Genomic DNA, 7319 nt, shown 5'->3' with positions numbered 1-7319 from the left:
AAAAACATCAGCACAAAAGATTCACAACAAACACTGGAAAAACTTTTACAAAAACACCAAAAAGGTCAAAAAGTTCAAAAAAACAATCAGAAAATGATCAAAAACGCTAAGAGGATGCTTCAGGTTTACAAAACACCAGAGAAAAGTAAGAGTTTCATCAGACCACCACTGTAGCCGTGCGCGCTGGGTCATGTACGCTATTCTTTCTGTTTTCTTAGTGATTGATCTAGGCTGCTGTTCACATTAACAGCGGCCCTGCCCTGCCCTAGGCTTTATTTGATTACGCACCTGTATCTGGGCCTGGATCGTCCTTTATCTGTGGTGCTGGTTAGGCAGTGTGGAGGTTGGACCTGAAATGTCTGCATGGACCTGGCTAACCTTTATCTGCGCTTGTCCTCTCTGGTGCCATAGCAGCGATTCTGAAATGCTTGAGGTACAGTGTGCATGTAATGAGGTCTTGCTTTTATATATTTAGGAGGCCGCAATGGCACAGCGAACATAAAAAACGTAGAGTAGGACTCCCCATACGAGACTGCCTTGACGTGGCGGGGTAGCTCAAACAATTGATCAATTTTTTGCTAAATGTCTCATTTTTGAATACAGATAGAAACCAATGTGTGTTTTCACACTTTATGTATTACGTTCTGACCACAAGCAGCGCTGGCTTCTCCCCCTCTTTTTTCTTTTCATCAGAGAAGTATGCTTGCGCAGGAGCACAGTGCCGAGTAGACTGTGTGGATGCATCATCCACATGAAGCAAGCAGGAAGGTGGCGATCGTAAGAAGATGGGAGGCACCGGACCAAGACCAGCGACGCTCATCGAAGTGGACCGCCCCGCAGGTGAGTATAAGAAAAGTTATTTTTCAGTTCTTCCAGGTCAGGTTGGGGACTTATCTGCAGCATTATAGAATGATGTCCTGAAAGGTGGTGGCCATATCTTATATCAGCCAAAACTGCTGACAGGTTCCCAAGTAAAAAAAAATGCTCCTGTGATTTTTGAGTATCAGTTTATTCCTTTTTACAATTCATTTTGCAATTTTAAATAGTCGCCTAATAACATCCTCCCCCCAAGGTAGTGTGAAATCTAAAAAAATAAAATATTGCGTGCCATGAAGAAGCCATTATCATCATGTGAAGCAAAAATAAATGCAAAACTATGAAAATAATTCATTATTGACTTAATTTAAAGAATAATTTAGAGTCACTCCCATTTGCTAAAAATACTAAATTTACATGCAAGAAAGTGAAGGCTATAACTCCGTAAACGAGAGGTGCAGGAACAAAAGAGAATTTGCATCACTTAAAAAAATGACATATTCGTGGAAAGTGACAGGTGCTCTTTAAAGGCTATGTTGGCATTTGCAACCATTTTTTAGTATTGCACTAATGTTTTTAAATTGCTCCCTAAAGGCTTGTTCACATGCTGCATTTCTGCCGCATTTTTTCCCCCATATTTTTTAAAGCTTAAAAATACTGCACTTTAAAGTACCAACAAAGTGAATGCGATTTCTGAAATATCATGCCCATGCTGCTTATTTCTTCTTTGTGTAATTGAATAATCAAAGTATTTTTGCAATATTATTCACACATTCAAATGAATGGGTAAAAAATGCAAAGGAAAAACATATCTAAAATGTATGCAGTCTTGCTGCTAACACTTTGGGTTTAGGTACAAAATAATCTGCAGCAAATACTAAACGTGTGCCGCCTTCCTGTGTGCCATTATATGGGGTTATGTATGTGCACATGTTCTTCTGGATAGGGTTACTCTGAGGCTGAGTGCACACGTACTTTTTGGCCCTGCGGATTTTTCCGCGCAGAATGGAAGAAATCGGCAGGTCAAATGACCTGCATTTTTCCTGCGGATTTCTTCCATTTTTCATGCGGTTTTCTTGCGGTTTTTGTGCGGTTTTCCACTGCGGTTTTCCCCCTGCGGATTTGGTGACAAGGGAGATGGAAAACCGCACAAAAGAAGTATCATGCTGCGGATTTTGTACCGCGGGAAAACTGCGTGGAAAAATCCGCAGCGTCTGCACAGCATTTTTTTTTTTCCATTGATTTTAAGGCTACTGTACATCACAATGCAGATATGCAACGTTTCTGCGCGGTAAAATCCGCTGCGGATCCGCAGCAAATCTGCATCGTGTGCACACAGCCTGAAGGTCCGCATTACTGGGATTGTGTGTAGATGCTAGGTGGTGTTATCCCAAGTAAGCAAGACCCCATTGTGCCATTGCATACATGAACAATATAATAAATAACTAGCTGAAGAGCCCGGCGCTGCCCAGGCATAGTAACTAACTACAGTTAGTTATAACAAATTATAATGATTATATATATATATATAAAGCTGAGTGTAGAGCCCCGCCCACTCCGCATAGCCACATTCACTATAATATCCCACATCATCCCGTCAGAGCCAGTAAAAGTACAGTAGAATAGTGAAATTGCACAGAAACATGGTTCACTAAGATCCCAGGTTTTCTACTGATCAGGATGATATTCTCACTTATCTGCCACCATAAATATCACAGTCATGCTTTTAACCAATGGACAGGCACAAACCTTATACATTAGTACAGTAGAGAAACCTTCACACACATTTCATGCACCGTCAACTTGTAATTTGTCCGGCTGAGTTGCTCATGGATGTACAGCATCTGTATGCAGTATAGTATCATATTTAATGGGTTGTTATGGGAAAAGCATTATGTGTTATATGGGTATATTCAGGTGAATTGTGGGGAAAGTAGCACTTTAAAAAAACTCACAGCATCAGAGCACAGTAACACATCAATAATGCATAAAAGTGTCTGTGAGAAAATATTAAATCCACATGACATTTAATATGTGCACTTTCCTACACTCATGTGTGTCACTTAATGATACCACACGGGAGGGGGGATTCATTTCTGTCATGTATTCACTGCTCCTTTCTGGGGGACAGACGATGGCTGGAGCTTATGTTCCTGGGGATGCTAGATTTCTCCCACCAGGTCAGTGTCTGCTGAGGTGTTGTCAAGTGGGAAAACTAGCGCATAGCAACCAATCACAGATCAGCTACTTTTAACCAGCTCTGGTGAAATGAGAGATGCTTAGTGATTGGTTGCAAGGAAAACTGTTGGTCATAGCAACCAATCACAGCTTAGCTTCTTTTGAACAGCTCTAGTGAAATGAAAGATGCTTCGTGATTGGTTGGTGATACACACACACACATTGATTTTTATATATAGAGATAAAGGACAAGTACAGTTTCCTATCTTTAGAAACTGTAATGTGTCCATGAAAAACATACCACAAATGGGTAGTGAGTGACCCCTTCATGATTCGTTTTTTTTTACTCACCCATTGACTAAAGGCCCCTTTACATTTAGCGATGCACCAGCGATCCCGACCACGATACGACCCGGTCAGGATCGCTGGTGCATCGCTAAATGGTCGCTAGTGAGCTGTCACACAGGCAGATCTCACAGCGATGCAGCAGCAATACAGCGGTCGTTACTTACCTTTCAGACGAGGCGATCCTGACATCCTCCCGTCCGCGTCCACGCGTCACTCGTCGGCACCAGCAGGAAGCGCCCGACGAGAAATTGAGCTGCGCGATCTCGCGTAATCAGCGACAGACAGCAGGGGAGCCGGTCGGAGGTAAGTATCACACATAGCGATATCGCTGCTGCGTCACCAAATCGGTGATCCTTTAGCGATATCGCTATGTGTAAAACCCCCTTTATAATGGGTGAGTCTGATCCTGAATATAGATATCTATAATGCAGGCTGTGATTTGTTTGCATGCAGACAGTCAGTGTGTACATTTGTGTGAAGCGCCACGTCGACTTGCATTGGTCCCTGTGCTCTCCATATGTTAGGAGTTTTGCATACAGACAGCATAAGGACATTTAGTTTTCCAACCTATATGTATAAGCGGAGCTGCTGTGTAAAGATTGGTAGATGATTATGTGGCACCCCTGAGGCTCAGTCGCCACAGAGGTACTGCACCTTCTCCTAAGGTGTGGTGACCCACCATCCAGGTAAGTTGGAGGCTCCTGACCACGCTCCAACACTCGCAACCCACACAATAGAGTATTTCAGCAAAACCACATTGCGGCTCCTTGCTTAGAGAGAAGCAGAGCACCTTTGGTGGTTCCCTGCTTGGAACACTAGACGTGCTGGGAGGTGGGTGGAGTTCAGAATATATATATGAGCGGGATGGTTTAGGATTACAGGTCAGTCTGACAGGAGGTCTGTGAGAGAGGAAGCCACTCAGAGAGGAGTGGGGATCCCTTGAAGAGGGATGGAGGAAGGACTGCTGCAGCTGCCTCAGTGATCTGAGCCAGTTGGCACGGGAAAGGAAAGAAGGAGAAGGACATTGAACTGAAGCCTGAGCTTCCATAGAAGGGAAAAGACAAGTACGGAACGTAGGAGTAAAAAGGAACACAGAGGACGCGGGTTAGAGGAAGAATCCTGCCTAGAAGTTCTAAGCGCAAGGCCGGGGCCCGGTCCCCGAGGTTGTATGGACACTAATGGTTCTGCAGCAGACACCGGTGGAGTAGTGGGCTGTAAATGCACTACTCCCATCTAAGACTTGAGGGCACAACAGCAACACGGATAGAGAGCCGGGACTCAGGAGTAGAGAGTCCCCGAAGCAGGCTACAGCTGTCTGCAGTGCAAGTAGAGTTCTTGGGAACATCTGTCAGGAGGAACTCCAGTGTAACACGGTACTAGGAGATCTTCACACTTAAAGGCGCTATAGAGGAGACGTTCAGGAAAAGGCACATAAGTTGGTGGAGTGTGGAAGGGAGCATTCCATCTTGCCTGGAGGTTGACTGAGTCCCTGACCCGGAGGACACGGCACAGAAGCGGGCACTACGGACTGTGAGTAAAGCTTCGGAACTACATGTCCTGGTGTCCTTCATTCCTTCCTGCGTACGTCCGTCTGGCACTGCTACATCCCCTGCGCCAAACACTACCCCATCTAAGTGTCTCCACATCTACACTGCCCTGGGACAACAGCCCTGCCTGTGGAGGGCTATAACATCATTGCTGCACCACACCATCTGTCCCGGAGGATGGAGGATCTGCATGCAGCGTCGGCTTAACACATCCCTTGCCGAGCACCACAGGTGGCGTCACGAACTATTCTTTTAACTACATTCCACCATTCACATCTTCCTATTACTTGGGCGCCCAGGGCCACGGTCCGGGTCACCGCCGCTGTGACACACCCCACAGCCCAGGGAGGGTGACCCAAATAGAACATTTAAGTGTGTCTATCTTAGTAGACAGGGGTCTTCCATTTCATCCTGATCATTTTGATCTATGATTTGGAATTTGGCTGGCTAATAATGGCTAAGGTTTGGTTTGTGATTATTTTATAGTTTATTAGTTTATAGTTCGTTTCACATATTGTAAAATTGTATAGAAATATTTTTATGGTGCTCAAAATTACACAACAAATTTATCTTTTACAAAAATATATTATATATACAGTATATATAAGGACCTGGTGGCACTTTAAGTTGTTTAATGATTTTCTTTTTTTTCTTACTTTATTTTAGAAATAAGAAATTATTTTTCAATGACATTAGATTTTTTGCCTGTAACTAGGTCATTCATTTGACCCTTGTTGTAGGGTTAGATTCTTGTAGCAGTAGTCATAATCTGGGTGGTGAAGAGCCAGTGAGCACTAAAGCCTTTTTTCCTCCTTCTTGACCATCTGGATTTTTCTACATCCGTCACGGTAATGAAAAGTCGGAGGCAAAATTATGTAAAAACAAGTCCCATAGTTTGATATGGAATCATTCACATTCACTCAGCTCATCAGTTGTTTTGTCAGACCCATCAAACATGGTTTTTTTTTACCTGGATCACCAGCTTTGCAGTAGAGATTGTTTAAAAAGCCTGATGCCATGGTGAGGCCCTAGAACACGGAGCCTGATTGCACAGATGTATGGAAACCTGGCCTTAATATCCATGGCAACTCCAGCAGACACAATGAATCGTAGATGCTATTTATTGGCATCTATTGACCAGACAACATGTTTGTCTCCTGTGTGTTCCTTCCAATCTCCTCTGTCTCTGAGCATAATAGGGAACCTTACATGTAATGCATGTATATTCACTGCCATACTAAAAGAATAAGCCACACTCCGAGCTTATGTCCCAAGGAAACACTGGATCCAGCCACGTTGAGTTTCTTCTTCCAATTGGGTTCCCTGCATAGAGCTGTAAATGTTCTAATATTCAAAACAACACTCCTCAGAGGTCTTTTCTCACAAGCTGCCAGCACGTGACCACTGCACCCAATTACTGGCCTCGGTGGTTATGTGTAGGTAGGGGTGTTCTGATTTTGGTCACAGAGGCCATGACCATGACTGGGCCCATGCAGGTGAGGGGCCCTCCAACACCAGTGCAAACTTGTACTGGGCCTGTGCAGTGCAATAAACGCTGCCGGATCAATTACAGGCCAGCAGCTGACGTCGGCACGCACAACACATGACGGGGGATGCACAGCAGTGACATCATGCTCTCCCTTTGCTTGCACATTGAAGTCAGTTGCTGACTTCAAAGGAAGGTGTGTGGAATCATGATTTTGCTATTCATTAAAGAACAGCAGCAGAATTGTCTATATATACCAGAATGGGGAACAAGCATACCAGAATGTGGGATATATACATATATACAGCAGGATAAGGGACATACAGTTGTGCTCAAAAGTTTACATACCCTGGCAGAATTGTTGCTTTCTTGGTCTTTTTTCAGAGAATATGAATGATAACACCAAAACCTTTTCTCCACTCATGGTTAGTGGTTGGGTGAAGCCATTTATTGTCAAACTACTGTGTTTTCTCTTTATAAAAAATAATGACAACCCAAAACATCCAAATGACCATGAACAAAAATTTACATAATCTAATGATTTTGGCCTGATAACATGCACATAAGTTGGCACAAATGGGTTTGAATGGCTACTAAAGGTAACATCCTCACCTGTGGACCTATGAGAAATGCCAGGAAATTTTTAGGGATGCAAAGAAAAACCTACATATAACATCAGCTGAAATACTGGACTCTAAAAACTAGTGGTGTGGCTGTCTCAAGATGCACAATGAGGAGGCACTTGAAGAAAAATGGGCTCCATGGTTGAGTCACCAGAAAAAAGCCAAATGACCCTGATAAAAAAAGTTCACATACCCCATTTCTTAATACTGTGTATTTCCCCCTATAACATCAATGACAGCTTGAAGTCTTTTGTGGTAGTTGTGGATGAGGTTCTTTATTTTCTCAGCTGGTAAAGCTGCCTACTCTTCTTGGCAAAAAGC

General features: G+C 43.5%; 1 long non-coding RNA gene across 2 annotated transcripts in view; it reads left to right on the top strand.

Annotated features, from left to right (window-relative positions):
- The first annotated feature begins 281 nt into the window (after positions 1-281).
- The window catches only part of LOC141095405 (uncharacterized), a 27473-nt gene continuing 20435 nt past the window's right edge, over positions 282-7319 (top strand). For both annotated transcript variants that reach the window (XR_012233376.1, XR_012233375.1), the window contains exons 1-2: positions 282-433; positions 694-840. This is a non-coding gene — a long non-coding RNA (uncharacterized lncRNA). The remainder of the gene's footprint in view (positions 434-693; positions 841-7319) is intronic.

Source organism: Dendrobates tinctorius, unplaced genomic scaffold, assembly GCF_039654945.1.
Source record: "Dendrobates tinctorius isolate UK_male_01 unplaced genomic scaffold, ASM3965494v1 ptg000070l, whole genome shotgun sequence".
NCBI classification, from domain to species: Eukaryota; Metazoa; Chordata; class Amphibia; order Anura; family Dendrobatidae; genus Dendrobates; species Dendrobates tinctorius.
Note: the sequence above shows the minus strand (reverse complement) of the source record. Positions and strands in the feature narration are given on the sequence as shown.